The 26,501-nt window shown below is 28.6% G+C and overlaps 1 long non-coding RNA gene across 1 annotated transcript; it reads right to left on the bottom strand.

Moving 5' to 3' along the window:
- Positions 1–17,070: 17,070 nt before the first annotated feature.
- LOC142333162 (uncharacterized) lies at positions 17,071–23,174 on the bottom strand. The gene is made up of 3 exons (XR_012758544.1): positions 23,157–23,174; positions 21,167–21,266; positions 17,071–17,151 (listed from the first exon to the last, which is right to left on the bottom strand). It is a non-coding gene; the product is annotated as an uncharacterized LOC142333162 (long non-coding RNA).
- Positions 23,175–26,501: the final 3,327 nt, after the last annotated feature.

Here is a 26,501-nt window from a genome sequence, read left to right as displayed (position 1 = left end):
GATTCGATGTGTCTTCCCTTTAGAATCCAAATATTTCATTAATTAAAATTTTAATTTCGATGGCAATCAAAAAGGGAAGTACACAATTAGATGTTACAACAGTGCTAAATCCAAAATTTCAATATTCTACGGCTAATCGTTTTTGAGTGGAGTTATGATAGATACACACGCACATACAGACGTCACGCTAAAACTAGTAAAAATGGATTCAGAGATAGTCAAAATGGGTATTTCTATTGAAATCTGAAAATTGGAATCTTTCGCGATCACAATACTTCCTTTACTTTGTACAAGGAAGTAAAAAAATTAGCTTTAGATATATTAAATTCTTTTAATGAGATAATTCAGGGATTAACTTGTGACTGTTAAGCTAATAGAAAGTGATTGAGAAAAAGTATAATTTTTAAGGATTGCAGAAAAAATTGCGATTGAGGAAATAAATCGTTTACTGTCGAAGGCTCCTCTCAAAAAATATAAAGCTATTAATCTTGAAACTGATCAGAAAAATATATAACGTGATTGATATATTTGCGGTATCGAATATTCACAAAGTACAATCAGCAGTAAAAAATATGAACGTATTCCCTTATTTATTCTCTATCCATTTTTTAAAATTAAATTAATAGAATCATAGATTTTATGGAACCAGTCCTTCATTCTATACTCCAGTGAGTTTTAACGTTAATAATTTTCACAATATCAGTAAAATAAAATGGGCTTACGGTCAATTTCTCAATTATTTGTCATCTTTTATGTTGAACTACGTAATTTAATTTTATAACTGATGTTTTTCTTAACATTGAAACATGCAAACGAACAAAAAAATTTGACAACGACTTGCAATACGTTCCTGGCATTGGATACTATTTATTTTTATAACGTGGAAAAATAATGGCACGTGAAAAAATTGCATAAAATTGGTTTTTCGAGGTGAAAGGTAGGTAATAAATGATGAAGTTTCATTGTAAAATTATCGTTAAAGTTTACATAAACCAAAAAAGGTATAAAATATTTTTAAAAATCGGTATTTTTTTATTTTTCGTGCTCCCCCACCTTCAAAAAGACAACAATCAGGATCAGGCCAGGATTTTTCACAAGTTTCAAAATTTGTAAAAACTGGAAAAATTACAAAAATGCGATACTTAAAATAGACATAAAACTTTTTTATAATAAATTAATACAATATATTCACTTTTTTGTTTATGCTATGCATTCTTATAGCTAAATAGTTGTTTGGTCTGAAGTGGTCGATGGGGAGAGGTTGAGTTGAAGAGCCCCGGTGGGAGACCATCAGAGTTCGTATATCAAGTTTTTTCCGTCCTCCGAGATCAAACGCGTTTTTATCGGTGAAAATATATTTTCAGGCCATAAAGCAAACTTTTCATTTTCAATATGGCTTCAAGAGTCTGAAAAAATTCTGCAGATTCTTTTTTTACATCTGTGGTGAGTTAATGATGGAAGGACAGAAAAGAAATATAACAGGTTTCGTTTTACGTATGTACTTCAAGTATTTTGCAGTGAAAATAGGAGATCAAGACAAAATTTTGGTACCCCACTATGCTGGAAGTGTGTTGCAGGACTTAGACGGTGGTCAAAGGGTTAACAAGAAGCGTTCAGATTTGAAGTTCCGATGGTGTGGCGAGAGCCACTAGATCACACCAATGATTGTTACTTTTGTACGATTGCTGTTCACGGTTTCAATTTGAAGAATAAAAAAACAATTGTCTATCCAAATATGCCGTCTGCTTTACGCCCGATAACTCATGGTCCAAACGTATTAGTGTCAATCCCACCAGATAATTTACCTGAAACAGCCGGTTCCACAAATGATTTAAATGAAGTTAACATTTTTTGTCTCCGGTACGAACCCGGAGACAGGTGTGCACCAGACCTTTATTCACAGACTGAACTAAACGATTTGGTTCGACACTTACATCTGACCCAAGAAAATTCGGAATTGCTTGTTTCGACGCTTAAAGAGAAGTATCTGCTAGCAGCTGGCAACTCATTTTTTCTGGTTCAGGTGCAGAGAAAAGGGTTTCCAGAAAACTTGATTAACATATAATTAATAAAATCTAACTTATACTAGTGTAAATAACTTTTTAATAAGTGAAACTGATATAATTGTACTTACATAATTAATAAATTATTTCTTATGATTTTATTTATTTTGTTTTTAAGAAAATTTATTTGGTTTTAAACAATAGATTTTTTTATGAATGTATTTAAGTAGTTTTGTTAGTATCATATAGTAAGCCAACTGTAGCTGAATAGAATGTAAACATAGTACATGAATATACATATATATATATATATATATATATATGTGTGTGTGTGTGTGTGATAAAGGATTTTATTTTGAAATAAATAAATTAATCATTATACGGAAATACGGGCGTTAGTATTTATTTATTTTTTTTTTATGTTCGAGTATTTATCTTTTTTCTTTTCTTATATTGTTTTTTGTATAGAAATTTCAAACGAAGAATATCTATTTCCATGTATTTATAAATCCATGTGTATTGTTGTCTGTTTTCTCGAGAATATCTATTTCTAGATGGACTATCTATTTTCATGTCTTTATAAATTCATGCGTATTGTTGTCTGTTTTCTCGCGATCGATATACACAACCAAATAGTTATTTCTATTTTTATTTTAAAGTTGGTGCTATAAAGAATCTTTGTGTAAGCCTTCATTCATGAAAAACATGCAGTATGGTTCGGTTCTACTTCCAACTCTCTTAAAGCTTATTTAAACTAATAATTGTAAAAAAAAATTGCGGTGCAGTTATTGAGGTTTATGAAGCGATAACAGATTATCTAAAAAGTTTATTTTAATTTTAAAATGATTTTTTTTTTATTTTTAGTATAATTATTACATTATTTATGTTTGGAATATTGTGTTATACTTTTATGTTACGAGTTTCGTAATGTTTTAATGATAATGTAAAATCAAACGTTTCTTGTAAGTAAGGCTATGTATTTTCATAAGTAAGACTTTTCTCATTAAGGCTATCTATTATATAGCCATTTATATTCTAAATTTATTAGTAAAACTAACACAAATATTAATACGTCATTGTATGCAATTGCCATATAGTTACAATAAGAATCAATTCATTAGAATTGAACCACTTAGGATTGCTTTCCATTATTAAATGAAAAGTTTTTTTATATATTATTTTTATATACATTAGCAGACCAAAACAAATATATTTTTATTTATATTCCAGCCCAGTAGGGAGTACCGTTAATTATTGCGTGCTATTTTTTAACTTTGGAGAAATTAGCACAAATTTTAACATCTTTGGACTCGATTACGCTAAAATATTGCTACTTAACTTTTTTTTTCAATAAATCTCTCTCTTTAATTTAGATTCTTTACATTTAAGGGCTTAAAAATGGCTAATTACGATGTGATATCAAAATTTAATAAATTTTACATTTTAGAGCTTAAATTTGCAATGAAGTGGTGATATATCAAAGCGAATCTTTTCATATGTATGCTATTATAAGCAAAGTAGTAAAACAAGAACACTGATAAGTCTTTCTTATATTTTTATGATTTTTTAAAAATAAAATGCTTTGATTTTTATGAAAGTTTGACCGCTTCATATCTCTGATGAGGTTTGCGATAGAAATCTATTTTTTATATATAATACAAATCTGTATAAACGCAAAATAACATAAAAATTTCAACTTTGCTATTTGACTTTCGATAAAGTTATGAATTTTCAAAATTTGCACAAACAGTGTGGGTTTGGCTCAAAACTCGCCCAGTATTTTAATTTTAATAGACCTAACGATATATTTTCACAAGTTTACAAGAAAATCTTCTTTAAATTTTTAAAAACTATAATCCATTATTTATCTCAAATTAAAAAAAATATTTGCCTAAACTTAATGCATCAACCAACAAATTTTTTATGTAACTAAATTTACGAATATATATTAAATATGTAGAATTTTAAAACAGTTTTTAGTTTTCATGATGGTGATTTATTCTATACACAAATTAAAGATAAACCTTAAAAATGTAATTTTTTTTAATAAAACTGTTAAAAACAAAACCAGAAAACTACTTGTTGAAATTACATAGAATTACAAAATTAAGATAAACTTACTTTGTAGGTTTTTCTAATTTGAATGACTGTTTTTGAAAACGCTTATTTCCCATTTGCTATGGTAAGTTTACTAAAAAATATTTGTAATCGGAATCCAAACTCGATCACTAACCTTGAAAGAATTTTTACGTCTTGCACGTCGATAAAAGTGTACGTACAGATAATTGTTCTGTAAAATTATTTGTTCTATATCTGCTAACCATTACCGTTGACCATGTATTCATACCACTGTGTCATTTACCTCCAAATTTAAAAACACAGTTATACTGACATAATGATTGTCCTAATGATTCGTTTTTGATACTATGTAGCACTTAATTACGTTCTCCGTGGCTCCATGTAATTGAAGAAGATTTCTTTTTCCTTTCATTCTCGATTTTCAAATTTTTGTTTAAATATGTATATTTCTTCTTGTTTAATAAGAAAATAAGTAATACCTTTAACTTTGTCTTTGTAGAGAGTGTACATTTGCTATATATAAACTGAAAAAACTTCATTATACTCTCTCAATTTAAATAATTTTTTTACATTTTCATCAAAATAATTTAACTGTTTCAAGTGTTGAAATTTCACCATAAAATATTTTATGGCACATTCCATTTATCCATTTAAATTAATATGGAAAGGTAAATATAAATAAGAGCTAGAAACCTATTAATTGAAAAATTAAGTTAATTAATCATTCACAGGGATTTATGTCATTGGTTCAAAGTAATACACAAATACACTGTAGCAGGCTTGAGCACTGACTGGTCTATTTCTGCGAACCTAACCCCAATTAACAGTCGACTGCTCTTCTATACACCTGAATAAACTCGCAGAGACATAACCCTTTAGCAGCTGTACTTATTCTAATACCGTTGATACTTTTAAAAACAATTTAACGTTTTGTAGATATTCGTTTTATTTATTTACTTTTTTTTATTATAATAAAAGCAATATAAACGTACATCTTTTCATTTGGTTAATTTTGTTTAATTTTCAAATCAGCATTTCATTTTTATTTGTTAAATTAAACATGTGTAGGCTAACTCTAAAACTTTACTCAGCAGTAAAAAAAAATATCACATTCAAGAAGAAAGTTTTTTCTTATTTAAGTTGGTAAAATATATATATTCCTTAAATTACAACGTATTTAATTGAAGCGGAAACGAACATTATTTGTGTTAATTTTGAAAATTCCTAATATGGTTTAGAGTCAAATATCGAAGTTAAAATGTTTACTTCAGCTTGCTCTAATATAAATATATATCATGTGGAAAGATTTGATTCTTATCTTCAGCCGTCCAAGAGATATAACTTGAAATTATCGAAAACTTAAAATGTATATTCGCCATACTTTTGGTTGACCCGTGGTCAAATCTGTTAAGAATTAGTTTGGATAATATTTCATACGTGACAGGTAATAGTGAGATTCCTTTATAGTTATTACTGTCAGCTCTCCTTAGCAGTTTTATGCAACTGATGATTTGATGCGAAGAGCGAATTTTCATTTTATTAAATTGTACAAATATTCTATTACATATAATACAATTTAAATGTTTTTATTTAAAAAGTTTTAACGTTTTAAATATTTTACATTTTCATAGTTCTATTTTTCCCTTTCTACTTACCTAACTGAATTTCAAAAAAAAAAACTAAAATAAACTTTATTCGGCTAGTTTGAAATAACTTCAAATTAACCCATTTCGGTTTTAAAGTTTTCTGAATATTCCTATATTATTTTTTCTGAAAGAAGGATTAATATGTCTGTAAAGAAGATCAAAGCTAATGCGTGTGAACACGGTATGAATATTTTGTGCCTATAAAAAGCATCATTCCTGACCGTGATTCGAACCCGAAACCTTTCTGGTGAACAGCTTAGTAGTCACGGACGTTGTGTTCCTTAAATGTTTCCTAAGAATCTTTTTTTAACTAAAAATAATACTGTTTAATAAAATTATTTAAATGTACCTTTTATTTGTTTGTAGTACAATAAATGATTATTGCATTTCTATACCTATTCGATGTATACCCTGATGTAATTCAAACAATCTTTGCAGAAAAATTTAAAATAATTTATTGGACAACATAATATAGGTAACAACTAACATTGTAAAAGATTTTATATGCAGTTAAACGGCTCAGCTGAGACGTAAAATCGGGAACCCTTATGCTTTTTCGCTTTTCAAACTACATTTTTCATGCGGCATGTTAGCCTATAACCATTTCTAAAAACATAAAATATAATATAAATTATAAAATAGTAATTTAAGAAAATGGTATAAATTTTTGTTTTAAATTCTTTCAAATATTTAAACAGAGTTGTAGCGTCTTTAGTTTCCAATCTATGTATTCCGGATTTGAATACCGATTTGGCATTTTTCTTCGCAATATTCAAAGAAAATTATAAGATAGCAGCTGGAATTGGTTATAAACTACAGTCACCTGAATAATTAATAAATATATCGGAATATTACATTATAAACAGTTAATATCCTACATGCAGGGATGTTTGATTCTCAAATTTGTATAAATAAGAATTGTATTCATGTTTGTCTTTCTGTGTAAGTAATGGTTTAATTTTTAACTTTTATCTTAACGATTCAAAAAAATAGTAGCTATCCACCGAAATTTATAAATTTTGAATCAAAAAAGAGATCTTGGAGAGTATTTATTTTTTTGTTTAAAAGAATGTTTTTCATGTTTTCTAATATTATTTTTACTTTCAGAAACTAAACAGAAAAAAGAATAGCTAATTATGATAGTGAAAACTAAAGATAATCATAAACGTAATACACTCAGCATTAAGAAAACATAAAAAATAGTTATAGAACGCAAAAACACAATAAAGGAAAATAAACTGCAGTAAAATAAATTTAATGTATTTGTTTTTTAATCTTGTATTTAATTATATTACCAACCGTTCTCCTTTAGGGAAGACAGTCCTTTTCTAAGATCTGTCCTCCCTTGAAAAGTGTCCTGTGTCCTGCTTTTCGATATTTGAATAGTAATCTGTCCGTGTTCGATCGATGCTGACCCGATCTAGTGCATGTGAAGTGACGCATTTCTATTGTTAGAAGTGATATATTGTACGAGTGTATAGTATGTATTGTTAAAAGATGATACCTTGCCAAATAATACCCTTTCAACAAAAAAGTAATAATTAATAGGTATGTAAGCATAATTACAATATAAAATGATACGAATGTTTTTATTATGCATTTGTCATATTATAGTGTTTTCTGTATCATTGATGAAAGGAATAAATGCCTTTTATTTACCATCTGTTTTTTCTTCAATTTATTTGTACTTTTTCATTGTTAAAAAAATTGGTCATCATATATAATTAACTAACGAATAAGTTAATTTTAGGAATAAACGGTCAATTCAAGAGATATTTTAACATGTGTACTGAACTGTGACTTCGTTAACTTCATTTATTCCGTCATAAATTTATATTAAATATTTCCACTAAATGATATACGAGTATACTCATTTTTTTACTTCCTACAAAGTACAAAGTAAAGGAATGTAATCTCGAAAAATTTCGGTTTTTAGGCTTTAACAGAAATAAACATTTTGATCATCGTTGAGTCCATTTTGATTAGTTTCGTCGGGACGTTTGTGTGTACGTATACATCTCTTATAACTCAGAAACTGTTAGTTGTAGGATGTTGAAATCTCAGATTTAGGACTGTTGTAAAATTTAGTTGTGCACCTCCCCTTTTTATTGCAATCGACTGGACCAAAAGTGTCCATAAAAGCCCAAAATCGCAGACAATTAATTTGGCAGTACGGTTGTGCACCTTAATGCAAGCTGATAATTTTTTGCCTGCCTTGTAACCTCTACTAAATGTTACAAAAATTATTGTAATTAATAAAAATTATATATATACAAGTATATGCATTAAAATTTATATTTCCTACAGTAATCTGAAGTAGTGCATGTGAAAATTTGATGAAAATTTGTCGAGACGTTCTTTAGTTACGCTCAATCAATTAAAGCTCAAAATAATTTTAACGCGGCAAGTTAGACGCGTGGTTCGTTAGATGCTGCAAGTTGAAAAGTCGACGTTTCTTTATCTCTGATGTCTACTGTCAACAATATTATTCGGATTATTCCGGTAGCGTTGCATACTTTGAAGGTCATGATGACTGGCTATGTGTTTTTTATCTAAATGTTGTGCATTTTTCGTACGAGCTTACGTAGCGTGTTGCAGTTGTGAATGTGCTAAAACTTAATGCTCTTTTGTAGGGTAAGATACTCTTTTGTATTCTGAAAATCAATGCGAAATATGTGGGGTTATCGAAATTATTAACTTCTTTGTACAGTATAGGCTATTAAAATTATTTTGTTAATATTATGTGTATTTGCATATAATTGTATTTTATTTTAATTTATTTCATTTTATTTATTTCTTAATTCGTTTTCTTTGTAAGATTTTAGATTAGAATAAGTTGTAGTCCAACCAACTTACACTTAGAGAAAAAAAAATTGTTACCTGGCATATAATAAAGGGGCATATAATAAACGTAAAAAAAAATAAATGCATAAGCGGATGTGTGGAGGGGTGATTTGGTGGGTTGGGGGGTTGAAAAAAAATTTTCAAATACAAAAGTTGTAGAAAAAATCTCCAAGTGTTGCAGAGATCACACCAAAATTTCAAAAAAAATTTCCAAAATTTCCAAGAAAATATTTTTTTTCTTTTTTTTTAATTTTTCATTTCCGCAAAAATAATTTAATTTTGACGTAATTTTGTGAAAGAACACCTTTCCGTGTTTTCAAGAACAACAAATTTTTTTGACGAAATCTTTCGCCGGAAATCGTAATAATACCATTTTCAATCTCTTTTCAACGCCGCAAATCAATTCTCCTCCACCCACGCTCATGTATTCTTTTTTGTTATAAGTCCCTTTACCATTTCCACTTTAAAAGTCCAGGTAACAATTTTTTTTCCTCTAAATGAGTTATTTCAATCGGTTTATAGATTCTTTTTCAAGAAAAAGAAACAAAAAAAAACAATGAAAAGTCGGTTTTCTTGAGTTTTTTTAAAATTCTTAGCTAAATTTTTACGTATTGCGAGTTGGATCCAGATTTTAAACAACTTTCTTGTGATGGTTCTTTTTTTAGTACCATCAAATTACCTTATAAAAAGATAAGATAATCATATTAATGATATGATAATAAGATTAATCATAATAAGATAATCATAAGTATCATATTAAAGATGATACTTATTAAAATCATAATTTGTTTTATAATCTCATTAGCAAAACATTAGAATTCAGATACAGTAAAAGAGGGTTCTTCTACTTTTAATGTAAACTAAAAGGTTTTGTACAGCAGTTCCATTAATGTGATGAAATTAATTTGAAAATTATTTAATCATTAATAAATGAAAGATATCAAAGTGGTTTGGTTTCACTTGATGAGATTCATCCACCATGGAAAGACACTATTTAGTGTATCATCAACAGAAGAATACAATAAAATTTAAACGGTTCATTAAATAAATATTTAGAAAGAGTAGTGGCATAATTGGATGTATTTCTTTAATTGAGCTATTCACCGTTTACTTTGACTTAAACTTAACATATATGTACTTTGTACTGTGAAAATTAACATAAAGTAACTAATTACGCTTACAAATTTTTCATTCGCAATTTTCTTTTAAAGATCGTTATTTACAATTACCTTGTAAACTATTTATCCTGTCAACTATTTTGAAAAATTGATGACAAATTAGAATAAAGTGTAAATATTAAAATATTCACATTTCACAAATCATTCATCTAGAAAAAAATATATCGCTAAATTAAATTAAATTTAAAAACTTTTTGTCAATATATGTATTAATGCAATGAAATATTTTTGAATACCGGATGAAAATTCATATATTTAAACAAAAAACATTTAATTTTAAAAAAAATAACAATGTTAATTGTTATTAAATTTGTATTAAATAGTACATTTTCAAATTGTCTTAAAATTAGTATTACTAATAATTATATGATTCTTCTAAATTAAAAACACAATTTTAATAAATTATTAATCCTTAAATAAATAATTAGTAAATTTTCAGCTGTTGGCTTTTATTTTGAATGGACTTTTTTTAAGTAAATCAACTTTTGGTAATAAATTTGCTAGTATTCTTTTGTTTATAATTTAAAGAACAAAAAGTTTAGTTTAAAAAGAAATTAAAATTATAATTTAAAAACGATTTTTTTAAGTTATATATAAATATATATATAATCTTGTTTTAATATGGAAAATTCAAAAGTAACAAAAACCTAGGTTTGATTAACAGATAAAAAAGGGAATGCTACTTACAAAGGCTGTTACCAAAAAGGCATGAGCTCATTATGATTGGAATGTGGGTATATATATTAGTTCATTAGTATGAGTTTTTATACTAATTTCCTTAAAGTTTTACGAGGTAAATGTTAAAATGCTAGAATGATTGTTAGGTATACATTACTATACTGAAAAACTATGCTGATTTTCAGTTTTTTAAGCAATTAATTAGGAATATTAAGGATATTTATTTCACCACAGATTTTGAACTACAGGATGCAGTGAGAATGAAGGAAAGACCACCAGCATTCTTCGTTGACAGAATGAGAAATGTGTAGTTGTAAATGGTGACTATGCGGAAAAATTAACTTAAGTTTTTTATTAAGTAAGATTTTAGTTATTACCATAATTGTTTAATTTGAGTATCTCTTTTCAATTAGAAATTATGAGAGACTGTGCATTACAACATTACATTTGAGCATCCCTTGTATTAAGATAAACTCTGATGTGAGTCTATGATTGAACTTTAGAAGTGCTTCTGATGATCTCTAAGCGCTTTCTTAAAGTCACCACTCCATAAAGGAATGAATAAATCATTACTAACCGTCCATTATATTGACCACAACTCTGAATCATTTAGGTTTAGTTGTAAATAACATAATATTTGAGCATATAATCAGTTACCATGGAGAAGTCGAGAAGAACGTATGCTGTTACAGTCATGTATTGAATTCGATGCACGCAACTGTGTGAACAATGTGTATTTATTGTTAAAAAAAAGGCTTCTTTTTTAATGACTGAAGAATTAATTCGCCATAGAAACTTACAAAGGAGATTGATTGTATGTGGAAGTATGAAAATGGAAATTTGTTATCTTATGAAAAAGCCATGTCTAACCAAGATTCGAAACCAGGACCTAGATAAAAGGCTGAGACAGTAGCACTTCACCATGGAGATGTTTATTACGATTTTTGATATTTTAACCTCATGACATTTTAATTTATTATAAAATTTGACATGATTATAAATTGACATAATTCATTATTCTAAAAAAAACAATGTTCAATAATAAAAAAAACAATATCATTTACAATATCACTAATACGTGCAAAATATAATATAAAAAAATAAATAAATAAAATACTCGTGATAAGTAATTCAATATCTATTGTAATCTATGAAAAGAAATTTAAATATAATACTGTAAGCCAATAACTTAATGTGCAATTATCAAAGTTGAAATAAAACAGTTTTAAAATTTAATAAATTAATTTGAATTTTTGTTTGAAGCCTGAAATGAAAACATCTCTAGATTCTTCTGACGATTCGTAAACACAAATTATCATTGGTGTTGAACCTCTTTCTCTACCTAATAATCAATAATTTCCTTCTACAGCTATTAGCGTGTTTCGCAATTGATCTCCAATATTCAATTGTTATTTCTTTGAAATATTCAGATGGCAATTTTATATCTTTCAAATTGCTCTACGTTTTGGTAAAGCTGACAAAGTATTGGGTAATTTTCCCGATTACACCAGTCAAGTCACGATTAATAAAATACAATATAATCACGAAAAATCCCTAATTTTTCGGGGGGCTTCCTTACTCTGCTGGGAAAAATTTATTTATAAGGAAGTGATCCCTAACAACAAAAAACATTAATTTAAAAGAGAATTGTTTAGAGATATTGAAAAAATAAAGTATAACTTATATGATAGTAATGAAAATTTTTAATATTTTATTCTTCAGTTATTCTACAGATTTTTTGTTGTTAAATTGTAACATCAAATTACAATATGAATATGACACCTGCAGAACCTGAAAAATTAATTTCTTTATTAATAATAAATTTTTTTTTTTTTAAATATAAAAAACCAAAATTAAATTTAATCCATGTCTTAAAAATAAATTAAGGTTATTATATTAAGTGTAGGTTTTACAGCTTAGAAAATGCTAATAATAAATATCACAATATTTAGTAGATTTAGTAAATTTGTGCATTGCGATAATTTGGGATAAATAGACATAAAACAAAAACCTTTACAAGCAAAATTTAATGTATTTGTTATGTCACTACTTCTTCTATGTGACAAACACATTAGCTTGTAATGATAATTAACCGGAAAGCTGGCTACAAATATATTTTTAAAACAAAGCAAAGCTATGCCTATTAAAACAAAGCAAAGCTTCATACATTTTTTACAGATGAAACTTAGTAAACGTTTATACTTATATCACAGTAACTTGAGTTTTGCATGAGTCGAATCCCTTATAAAAACATTGACCATACAATAAAACTTATTGTTAAGATAATTTACTACAATAGAAAATTATGTAGAACTATACAGGATATTAAAATATCTTTAATCTAAGTTAAAGACATGTATAAATTTGTAACTCTTCCAGAATATATAGAAACACCCAGGAACAGGAATATTATTTTAATTATAAATCATTATGATTTTGTATCATTAACCTGCAATTAATGTATAACATCCACGTAAAATATAAAATATTTATGAAAAATTTTATAGGTCTTGATTATGGGTTTTAAAGTGTATCTCAAGAATTCTATAAAAGACCTCTTTTATTTGCGTTAATATTTTTGATACATTCGATTAAAGAGCATCAGAAAATTGTACATCAAAATTTTATATGTGAAAATAAAACTGCTTTAAATTAATAAGATATTTTCCTTAAATGTGTATTGGTGAACTACACATCTTGAAGAGCATCGGTTTCAAGTTCAACTTATAACCTTCAACTATCTGGTGTTAACAGTCATGTTCTTTGTTGATATCAGTTTCACTTTCTTCATTATTCAATACTACTGTATATATAAATAAAATCCCTTTAAGGGTCTCACTGAACATTTGATTTTTTACTTGAAATTATCTGCAACACAATTTAATTCTGGGGAGTGTGTGTTCCTTCAGAAAGACTCATCAAATGGAAATCAGTATTTTGACAACACTCATTTAAACTAATAAATCTACAACATTAGTCAGTAATGAAGTGCTTTCAAATTGGGTAAATCTTATGTGATCTTCCACAAAGTTGTTGGTGGTAGATAGGTGTAAGACAATTCCTTCATTAGATTATAAGTAAACATCATATATGGTCATAGATAATCCTTCTTACTATCAACTTTTGACTAAGAAGATGTTTAATGGAAATCCAAAGCTCCAGAAAATCTACATTCATTTTACACCCACTGTACATCATTCTGATGAACCCAGAATGTCTGTTCAAAGTTGTACTCTGTTACCTATTTTAGATCATAGAAAGATATATCACACATAATCATACAACATCCTTCTAACCATCCATTTTTGTTAGACGAATAAAATTAATGAGAATAGATGGAAACTATATTCAATTACATTGATTGAGAATTCTTCTAATGATTTCTTGCTATAAGTTCTTTAGTATTACAATCAAGTTACATAAGTTAATATGTAATGTGACTACAATTTAATTCTTTATTATTGGGGTACTACTATTAGGTACCTTTTGCTATTTTCGAAGATAAAATTTAAATTAAAGTTTTTGATACATTGACGAAGTTGTGAGAATAGGTCCACAAACCAATACCAGTCATAAGTCAAGCACTTAATCTGTTTTTACTCGATGAACAGCAAATCTAGTGCTCTATAATGGTTTCTTAATGGCAAATAATTATTGCAGTAAAATTCAAACATGGTATTCAAATCTAGACCATTCTGGATGAAAGGCAGATTATGTTTTATTGCAACATATTTAATTGACCTAACCGCTAAAATCTACATGTATAATTCTTAACAATATTAACATTAAAAAAAGTATAATAAAACTTGATTCATTACTGGTGTTTTTTATATTTACTAAATAAATAACTTTTTCTTTTTGTTACCTTTAATAAGAAACTTAAATCCAGTCCATATAATCCACCTGGTTCCAATTTTAATGGTTTCATGGTGGAAATTAAAAACATCTTTATGCTGCGTTTGAACCATAATGGTTTATTTTCCCATGAACATAACACTATTGCCTTCCATAAATCATCACTCTTCCTCCAGAATATTGAATTGGTTAAAAAAAAGCACAATTAATTATAAAATAAATCTATAAATACTATATAATAGTATACAAAATGTTACATTGTGTTCTAAGAGTGCATACCTTCATCCAATAGGAATTTAGAAATTTTGTCTTATTGAGCAGTCATAAGAAATAAATCCTCAAACAGGTATATACTGAGAACCTTCCTTCATTAAATCGTTCCAAGGATATGTGCAGGTCTTCAAATCCTCAATAAGGACTGAGTAGAGAAATGTGTACTTGCAGAACTCAAAATAAGGAAGAAGGGATCTAACATAAGGAAAAAAGGTTCTTTTTTCTCTATCCAACATAGTGAATAATGAACTGCGATGTGAGATTAGTTTATCCTACACATTAATTAGTTTCAAGCCCTGCACAAAGTCATTTCTGATGATCCACGCACATCAGGACAGTTGATCCAGGGTAAAGTGGTTTATTAACAAGGAACATTTAGGGTTGATTAAGTTTACTTGATAAAAAATCTTAATTTCCTTCTACTTCTATAAAAAGGCAATCTAGTAAGAGCCCCAAGCATCATAATGGTCATACTCCATTATCGGTAGCAGGCTTGAAAACCACTAACTGATGGAAAAGCCGAAACCGATAGGATAATATGCCAGGTTTATGCTTTATATTTGAGCCACACTTTTTTTTATATATTGTATTGTAGAAGGTTCCTATTTAAAAATCTAATTTTCAGTATTATTATTCTTATTGAAATTACAATTTATTTACTGTCTTTTCTTATTTACAATACGTTCAAAAATGAAATATTTCACAAGATTTTTAGCAAACATTTTTGCTTTTTTGAAATCTTTATATTTTTTATATTAAGAGTTTTAGCTATTTTTATTAGTTCATTAGAGATGTCTCAGACTTTATTTAATGGACGACATTAAGACAAATTTTTATGAGTTCATAAAATAAATCAATTTTTAAATTTTTTTTTACCTAAGAGACCAAAGTAGGGGAACTATTGATCAGATTCAACTCAAAACTGAAGCGTTTTAAGACCTTATTTATACTATTTTTTTTTTCATTATTTTCAGAAAGAGAACGCCTGTAAAAATTAGTACAATCAGTATAGTTTTGTTTTCAGCCACCTTTTTATTCAAATTAATATTAGTATTCTTGATAAAAATCTAACTTAATTTTATTTTATGTTTCTTTGTTTTTCAATTTCTCGTCTAAGTTTTAAAGTACGATCAAATTAGGGCTTTTTTTTGTCAATTCATATTTACCCAGATAATTTGTATGTATAAGTTTTCATCACTTACTAGTCAAATAAAAATTACTGAATGATTTCTTTGTTACATATACCATTTATGTTTTATTTTTAATAATTATTGTTTATAATGATATAAAACTGATCAGACTAAAAATCATATAAAAAATCAGTTTAATTTTTTTAATAAGTTGATAAGTTTATATAACATAATAAATAATTTGATTAATAAAAATTCTATTGTATGTTATATAAAATTATCAACTAAACAACCAAATTATCCTAGTTCTATGTTATAAAAATACTTACCTGTAAGAGTTCATTGCGTCATATGATTCTCAAACAAGCAAAAAAATTATGCTCTTACATTGAAAGGCATGATTCAATTTAATACATTAATTCTATATCCATTACAACTGCTGGTAATCTGGCATCTGATACTAATCACATTTAATCATATAACAATTTTGTTGTTTTCCTTTACAATCTTTGTTATATAGAATATACTGTTACACATCATCACAACAAATGACCAAAATCCAAGCTTTATCCTAAAACTAAACTACTTAACTGTTTTCACTGTTTTCACTGTGGGAGTACTGTATAGTGAACATGTTTTCTATGGAAGGAAATATATTTGATGATTGAAATATATTTGAAATTAGTTAGCACACTTTTCTGATTGCTCTGTCATTTTGTAGATCCATCTCTTCCTTGGTCTTTCTCTTTGCCGTCTTCCACCTACAAATTCAACTACGTTTATTTCAGCTGTCCCTACATTCCAAACTTCATTACTTGGTAAAGCCAATTTAATCAATTTTAATGCTTTCCATTCATTTTTTCCTATTCCTGCTATTTTAAAATATAAATTTTCTTTTTTATCATTCTTTATTTTACTAATCCACTGTCTGAATTTTTTTCTTTTTCTTTGACTATAGACAAGAACATTAAATCAAAATTGGTAAATAGTAAACCTCCTACAAAAAAATCTTAAATTTATTTGTTATGTTACCACCAAAAATAAAAAAATTCTCCAGATTTCCAGACTTTTCCTGACAACATTTCTATATTTACTATTCTAATTTTTTCCACTCTAAATACAGAAAACATATATAATTTATCCCCTCTACCATTATAATGTCTCTTTGTTTTTATTCGACTACTTAAAATCATTCTTCTTGCTCATATTCATTACAGTTTGCAGTTTGCGAAGTGTAAAGAACCCCAGTAAAACTTGTTACTAAATACATATAATAGTTGTATTAAACCGAAGTATTTAATATTACATCATTTTTTTCGTTTTTAATGATTTTGTTCATGCATACAATAAAAATTTTCCTTACCTTATTAATTAATAGTTGTCCCATGATACAAATCATTCCATAACAATTTAATGTTGATATATATGCCATAAAATATTTTCCTTTTCTTGAAACTTCATTTTTCTAGGGAAATAATTAAATTTCTTTACAACTCATTAAAGATAAAATAAAAGTTTAAGAGCTTTTTAACAGACTTGATAAAGTAATTCAAGTTTATTCTATGTATTATTAAACATTATTCTTCATAAAATAATTATTTTTTTTTGTAGAGGAATTTTCTTATATAGTTGTCTTAATAGTTTTCTCATTGTAAGTTTTTCCAAACTACTTAAATGGAATCTTGTTTAAACAAAAGATTCTCTTTTGTATAAAAATAATTTGAAATTTTGTTTTATTATATATTTGTATATCATAATATTTATATATATATCAAAATACCACAGTAATAATTAAAGTATTTTTTGCCCAAAAAACTAAAATTTAAAATAGTAAATATGATAAAATTGTTAATATTTCCTCATTTCAAAGACCGAAAGCTCACATTAAGTAGTAAGCACTTAGGTTATTTTTCTGTATTTTTTTTTCTGTATTTTTCTGTATTTTCCCTGAGAATGATCCTGATGAATTGTGCCACACGCTCCCAGCTGCTCAGATCACAGAACATCAATTCAACCACGTTGTGGGGCTCAGTACTCTGAGATACATCTCTAGTGTCCCTTTATTTCCTGCCCACTGAGCACATTTGAAAAAGGTCACGTGTCTAAGCAGTTTACGGTTTTGCTTCTTGATGTTACTGTTTGCAGTGGTGGCAGGAGGCATGACGGTAACCTGGCATGTGCTGACATTGGGTGGGGTGCAGACGGAGAATGCTCATCCCTCTTCCCAGTTGTGGAGCTTGGTTGAGAGTAGGCTGCAGTGACCTTGCTATGCTGAAGACTTTTGCCGACCAGTTTGGGTCAATCACTTTGGACCTTGGCAGGGATTGTCACATGAGTAAAAGAATTGGAGCCCTGCAATGACAGTATAGTGGGTCAGAAAGTACCTGACTCCCCAGACCAGGTTAAATCTATAGGAGGAAGCTGATTGGGAATCAGGCAGGATCAATGATCCGGTGCACGACCAACCTTCTGTCTGCCTGCACCTTGTGACATATTGAATGGCGATTTATAGGTTTATGTAATCTTTTACTTCCACAAATTCTATGGCAGAGTGTCTACGTAAAAACTTTAATTCAGGAGAGCCTTTTTCTTTGGAAGCAAAGAGGAGGAAAAGTATAGAATTCTGCGACAGTGGAAAAGAAGAATTGAACCATGTTTTGAGCAAATTAATCAAGTGATAACAAGATATGTTATCACTTCACTATCATATTGTGGTAAAGAACAAAAAAGGGATTCTACCAAGATAAGTCCTTCTGTAATTGATTGTGTGATCACAGAAGCGCAGGAGGACCTGTAAGGAAACAGGAAAGACAGGAATAAGATTATTTGTTGAGATAATCAACGACCTGCACTCATCACAGCTACTTAAAGCAAAGAATTTAGGACTCATTGACCTTGAAGTTGTCCCACATGGTACATGAAATATTTGCAAAGGAGTTGTTATGTGCAGGGACATGCACATACAGGGAACTGCACAGAGGAAGAAGTTGTTGAAGTGCTTCATCAACAAGGAGTCTTTGCATGCAGAAGGATTGAATACACGATATAATGGAGAAATTGTATCTTCCATGTCTCTTGTCCTGACGTTCAACCGACCAAAATGTCCAGAGAAGATAAAACCTGGTTTTTATTGATTAGATGAGCCTCCATTCATCCCAACTCTGTTGTGGTGTTTCAAAAAATTTTGGTGTTGCCAGAAATTTGAACATCCAGCAACACAATGAACGATGAGCTGTTGCATCCTGATGACCCGTGCCGAGACCAACATGTGCATCAAGAACAACAGAACATTCAGCAAGATTGTATAACTGCCCAGTTCACAAACAAGAAGTAGCAATCCAGGAAATGAAGATCATGAAGAAGGTCATTTACTACAACGCAAAGAAAATTGGGTAGTAAATCGCCAACGACTGCATCTTATGCTCAGGTTACTACACCTCCAACAGTCTCTTCAGCACCCTTTAAAACAGAAGATATAATACCTTAACTGGCACCAGCATTGGCGAAAATGGTTGAACGCATCATTAATAAGAAATTGGAAATAACACCAATTAAAGAAACAAGTCTTAAACAGCTACAGAAAGTAACAGATGTTATTAAAATTACTTCTTCTCCAACAAGGATTTGCTCTTCGACCAGTTCTAAAGTGAAGCCAAATGAAGAGAAAGCTCAGCAAAAGCCAGAACAAACCAAATCAAAAGTTACAGTTCACACCAAGAAAATAGAGCCTCCAAAAGCACAGAGGCCTTTAAACAAGAGAGTGAGCGCTTCTGCTGCTCCACACACTTTACCAAGGAGTGCACCTAGTTTCGACTCTGATGGACTTTTGACAAGTAAATAAATTTTTATTTACTTGCCAGTCAGTTAGGTGGCTCCACTGCCTTGTCGCGTGTTCTAAGTTTTATATCCTACTGAAGGCGATTATTTTTATATGGATTTGAATACTTGATCGTGGATAGTGGTGTTCTTTAGTTGTTGGGTTTCAAGTAACCACAAGTCTCAGGAAAAACCGACCTGAAACTGTACAAGACTACACTTCCTTTACCATCATACATATCATTCTCATTCATCCTCTGCAGTAATACCTTACAGTGGTTCCAGGGGCTAAACATAAAAAAGAAAATGAAAGGAGGCTTCACTTCCTAGACCTCCATTGCGTTCATCATCCTCATGCTTCTTAAAATAATACTGATAAATAACAATTGAAGCCTCTTTAATTTATAAACCTATCAGTACATTGTAATTTCTTCAGAGCAACAGTTTGGTCATTTAACAACAGAAGACATAACTTTCTGAAGTTTGCAGGTTTCAGAATAGTCTGCCCCCATCTTAAAAACAGTAGTTATAGTTGGTTACCAGCCTCTGTACAGGTAAAAAATATTTTCCATTGTTCTTACCATTATCCAATAAACATCACGAGGAGGTGACCATACTTCGTTTCAGTTTTATTTTTTTATTTTATATTTTTAACTTTTTTGTGGAACAGATTGCAAACAACATAATCTAAAGAACAGAATTGTATAAATCATTTACAGCTGTTCGCTCTGGAGTGTATATATAAAGATTGTTCCCACAGGACACTATGGAGCAAGCCACATACAGGTTGCCCATGCAACTGCTTCTCCAAGTGGAAACCAGCCACTTGAAGCATCGACCCTTATGACTTATTTATTGTCAACAAAATAGCATGACCAATGCAATGTTGAATATAATTGCAAGTAACATAATCCAGTTGTTATAGTAATAATCATTTGACCAATTTTTTCATGAAAGCATTACAGATATACAGAAACTACCACATTTTTATTAGATATATAATAAATTTATAAATTATTAATAAGGATAAAATCAAAAACTAAGCCAACAACGATTGTCAACATAGGTATACAAGGCATACAGATGATGAGGTAGCATGTGTATGCAAAGAAATTAATGAAGCAGTTAACACATAAATGAAGATAAAAATTTAATAATAGTTGAGGATTGGAATGCAAGCATCGAAAAAGACAAGGTTTCAGGAAAGTTATAGGGGCATTTATAATCTTAGAAATGGCATTTGATAACGTAGACTGGAATACATTTTTCACGATTTTAAAAACTTTAGGGTTCAAGTACAAAGATAAAAGAGCAATTACTAACATTTATCAGGAACCAAACTGTAACAGTAATAATCGAAGAACTTAAGAAAGAAGCTTAATAAAAATTTAAGTTTTCATTTGTATTCAATAGTGAGAATTTAAAATGATTTAACTTTATATAAAATATTAAAACTTTAAATATTCATTAATAATCAGTCACTCGTTCCCGAAATTTATTTTGCTGGAGTATCAATTCAATATGAAACAGCGAATTAGAATATTTGTTTTATTGTAATTAATTACCTAACTTTGTTTTTTATGAACAATGGACAAACTCGTACATTATCTTGAGTAACGAAAATTATACTTTGTAATAATACAAATAGTGTAGTATGTATTTACCTGGAGTAAACAGTACAATATAACACTGCAGTGTAAGCATACAAACTGATTAAAAACCAGTAAGGACATGCTCAAGAGCCTATTGATATCCTTCCTTTTCCTGAAATTGAATAAAAATAAAACAAAAAAATATTTTAATATGCATATCCAAACGAGATAGTATAATGGAAATTTTAGAGGTCAATGTGTTAATTTAGATTGATTTTATAGTTTTACTAACTATCATAGTCATTAACTATCATGTACTATATAAGTTTCTTTGTTTACTATACATATATATATATATATATGTGTGTGTGTGTGTGTGTGTGTGTGTGTGTGTGTGTGTGTGTGTGTGTGTGTGTGTGTGTGTGAGAAGATCATTTTGTTGACTTATGTGTAAATATCAAACTTTTATCGGGCATTATGAAAGCAGAGCTTTCAAGATTAAAGATAGAGGAGGCAGTATAACTTTGCCATGGAAATCGAAAAATTATAATTTTCCACAAGAATTGTTTAATTTTACTAAATCGTTAAAATAAGAACGAGATATTTTTTTATTTTTTTTAGCAACGTCAAAATATAAAAAAAAAAATGGTTGCCTAGGTTCAAAAATTTCCTTTTAAAATTTAAATAATTTCCTATATGAGTTGTTTTAAATTTTGTTTAATTTAATTACACAACATGAATTAAAATATTTATCGGGTTTTCTTTTTATGAGAAATTTATATTTTGAGGGACATGATTTATTATTTTGAAATTCAATTACATAAATAATACGCATATTACACAAACTTAAGGTGATGAAATTTAGTTTAAAAAAAAACGTTTTCTATTGGTAATTATATTTTAAATTGTGGAACTACATCACTAACCCTTCTTTCTCCTTTTTTTCTTTTTTGGCCTCTGTAACCACCTTAAGGTATTAATTCAGAAGATGAAATGTATAAATGTAAATGAAGTGTAGTCTTGTATAGTTTCAGGTCAACCATTCTCAAAGGTGTGGTTAATTGAAATCCAACCAGCAAAGAACACCTACGTCACTAACTCTGGTAATAACTAATTCTGATATTAAAGTGTCAGTTTCTCATCATTTTTTCCTGTATAGTTTAGATTAAAATATTTAAAAAAAGAAATAGTATAAAATTTATTACGTAAACATAAAACATATTTGAGTCTTTTCCAAGATATGTTTTTTTTAGGATTGTTTAAAAAGAATAAAAAATTATTTCTCAGTAGAATGAAAAGTATAGTAAAACTACAAAGAACATAATTTCTACTGATGTATGTAAGTACATGTTGCTGTTGTCAATGATTCAACTGGTATGATCATAAAGAAAATGAATATTGTTAGAAAATATTTGTTCTTTTTAAGTTACTATACTAATAGCTAGAATGATAGTTAATGGATCTCGTTGTCAAACATCCTTATTTCTTGAAACCCACACTTTTGCCACCAAATAAACGTATTGTGAACCATGTTGCCATGAAAAAATTATTGAGGGTATTTCTTAACTTAATTTCCACACCACTCTTACACAAAGATATTTCATTGTAAGTTTATAAATATTCAGATGTAGATGTGTGGAAATTTAGCTTATAATAAGATCTGCTTAATTCATTTCAGCTATAATAACAGTAACAGGTTTTTCATGTTGATTTTATTCAAGAAATTTTTATGTTGTGTTAAGTATCTTAATAGTTAGTCAATCGATGTTTTTCTTTGAAGCTACAAAACGTGAATTATAATAAAAAAATTCTTTTCAGGTTCTTTTTAAAAATGTTAACCTAATTATTAAGGTAACCAGAAATAGGAAAAACTTCAAAGGTTATTCGAAAAATTAAAATGATATTGAAGACATTTTAAAAAAATAGAATGAATAAATTTAATTTTAATAAATAAATGTAGTTAAATACATTTCATTTTGTTGTTAGTTAAATAAGTAATACTCCATAAAATTGAGTTACGTAAAGAAATAAAAATTTTAAAAAGATGAAAATTCATACTTACTGTATCGTCCTTAAATGGTGTTGATAAATATTTCTCATGAAGTTTTTCAGATTTAAATCATAAGTTTCCATTTCTAAAACTGATCTATCTGTTCCAGTTACATTTAACATTTGTAAATAATTATCAATATTTAAAATTAAACAACTTAATAATTTCAACTCGTAAGATACTTGTACCAAGGATACTGATATTAGTAACAACCACGTTGTAAAAACTAAACATGAAATTGAATAAATTATTATTTGAATTATGAAATTTAATATTAATATAATTAAATTATTATCTATTGTAATTATATTAAATGACGGAACTGGTGAATCAAAATTATTTATATCTATTTCAAAGTTGTAAAAAATATTGAATAAATATACAAAAAATGGAAAAATACATACAAATATCCAATATGTTACCATCCCTACAAACATAAACCTGTAAAAAAAACAAAAAACGGTTAATAGTTTTCATTTTACTTCTTTTTTTAAATTAAAAATAAGATCAACATATTCTATATATAAATTTTACTATAAAATACCAAAAAACACTTCTCTACAGTTTAGCCTTTTGTTAATGTAATTAATCAGCTTGAAGTGATTAGTACCCCCTAAAAGCAATGATTAAATTAGTTCAACGCTATTATCAGCAAGTTATGTTAGATGCACTGAAAGAAATTGTAGAATTCTAATAAACTCAAATCAAAATTAAACAGAATAATAATAATAGATCGGGTTAACATAATGCTGCACCTTTAATTTTATCTACTTAACTATAGAGGGTTTTTAAAAAGAAATATGTATGTATATAAGCAACATATACGTATTGCTCTACTATTTCTTTCCTTCAAAGTTTGATTCTTTTGCTTTAATACAATCAACTGTGTTTTTCTTATTGTTAATAGATTTTCTGGAACAATCTATTTATAGTCGCATTGAAATTAGTGATTGTGATGTTCATAATTTCTTCTAGGTTCTCAAATCATGACTTTGTGCTTGTTTTATAACAAGTGACTGGAGAATAAAATCCTGGTGAGTCACATGCTTAATTTAAGTATTGGTCAAGGTATGACAAATAACGTAGCCATTCTTTTGATGAACTTCGCAGTTGCAAAATTTTCCTTTAATTAGTGTTTTATGTAAAAAATTATCATAATGATAAAGATGTTAATGATAATATTTATTAAATTTCAAATTCTGGGGCATATTTTGAATGTATAACACCACTGTCGTAAAGAGATAGTCAATATCAGTTTGAATTTGCATTTTATGTTTTTTGTTTTCTTTGAACTTGAGGAATTGAAGAGAAGTTGTAAAAATCCCTTTGTTAAGCGCCCTTTTGATTTTTTACAGATCTCATCAATAAGCTCCACTTTACATTCTCTAAATGGCTGATCAGTAGTAAAAGTTATACCTTATTATTGTTACGATCAACTAATATTCAAAATAGATAAATGTTGATTGAATGTATGTTAAAACCCGTAAACAAAATCGTTGCAAGGGATGTGACACGAGTCATAAGTACCCCCAAGCTATCCCTAAGAACAATAATCACCCTATGCTATGTTTCATCTGAGAGTGAGAAATGAAGTTATCTTTTTCAGTGAGCCAAATATACGATTGCATATCAAAGTACAAAGTCTTCTGAAATACAACTGGTGATATCAAACTTATATGACACCTTTATTTTGTTCACCGGAAGTGCTGTTTAGTGAACACTATTATTTTTGGTTGGAAAATGTCTCTTGTAATTCATGCAATATCACATTTTAAAATTTTAAATCAGTCAATGTGGTACTTTAAAATACCTGTTCATGAAGCCTACTGTTAAAAATACGTACTGTACTGTTAAGTAGGCTGCAAGTAATAAAGAAAATAACTGAAAGAAAATGACCGATCGTTATTTTATAGTCCCTTCTGACGTCAAAAAAATTTAGACATTTTTGGTGTTAAACTTTAAATAGAAAAGACAGGCATGCATACACAAGATAAAAGTCTCACCTGCCAATTTTCTTTGAAAAAATTCATCCGACCAGCACTGCCTTTTTCGTTTTAACGATATACAGTCAACAAAATTTGAAAAAAAAATTTCATCTTCAATTGAGGAATGCTTTCACTTCCTTACTGCATAAAGAAAAAAAGTTTAAAAGTCCGACAATAAATCTTTTTGCACTTGTACCTTAACTTATAGTATTTCTGGTTCTCTTCAACGTCACTGGCTTCATCCGTTGTGCTGAAGGTAGGTTGGAGTTTTTCTACAATAGCGATATCATATTCTTCATTTTGTACGTATTCAATATTTTCGTCAATCTGCACAAATCCTTGATAATTTTCAACTTGCTGCAGTGACGTATTACCATCAAGTTCTGCATACTTTCTGGCTCTTATTCTGGGTTAGAAAAACCACAATGAGCATAACAATTTTTTATAGTCCTTTTACGTACTTCTACCCAGCTATCGGCTACGTACTGAATTGCTTGCAAAAAGTTGACTCTCGCACATACTTGTCTAGCTGTAGAGTCCGAATTCATTAAATTTTCTTCTAATTCTTGAAGAATGTGGTTCACCAACCTACATCGACAAATAAACTTCATATTTTTTTATAATTCCCATGTCCAATGGTTGGATGAGATTTGTTATATTAGGCGGTAAAAATTCAATTGTAATGTATTTTTTTTCTTTTTAAATCGGCTGATTTCGAGAGTTCCAACGTTCAAATCCTAGTAAAGGCAGTAACTTTTATACGGGTTTGATACTAGATCGTGAATACCGGTGTTCTTTGGTGGTTGGGTTTCAATTAATCATTCATCTTACGAAATGATCGACCTGAGACGGTAGAAGACTTTATTTACACTCAACATATCATCCTCTGAAGTAATACCTGACGGTAATTCCCAGAAGCTAAAGAGGAAAAAAATTTTTTTTAAACAATTTAGTCGCGGATAAGCAGCACAACTGTCAATTAGTGGTATGATTTTTCTTAATTTTTTTCTGCAACTCGACATCCCAGTTGCTAAGCCATTTTGAAAAGATTGCACTCGTTATACAAGCATTTTTATTAGAAACGTAATATACCGGCAAACTGTCTATCGGACATCTGGAGAATGTTTTTTGATGACTCCTTGCTACAAATGATTGTAATGTATACTAATAAGCATATAAAAACAACAACCGAAGGGAAGTTTCAACGTGAAACTTATAAAAAACAAACTGATGTGGAACAAGTAGAAGCGCTAACTGGCATTTTAATTTTAATTGGAGTTAAAAAATGGTTGATTCAGCATCTGATTCGATGACATACTCGGGATGCAAGAAAAATGTACGGTAAACTAGCTCCAATAAGAGATTTATTTGA

This window comes from Lycorma delicatula, chromosome 12 (genome assembly GCF_047948215.1).
Source record: "Lycorma delicatula isolate Av1 chromosome 12, ASM4794821v1, whole genome shotgun sequence".
Classification (NCBI taxonomy): Eukaryota; Metazoa; Arthropoda; class Insecta; order Hemiptera; family Fulgoridae; genus Lycorma; species Lycorma delicatula.
The sequence above is the reverse complement of the archived record's forward strand: the minus strand, read 5'-3'. Positions and strand labels throughout refer to the sequence as shown.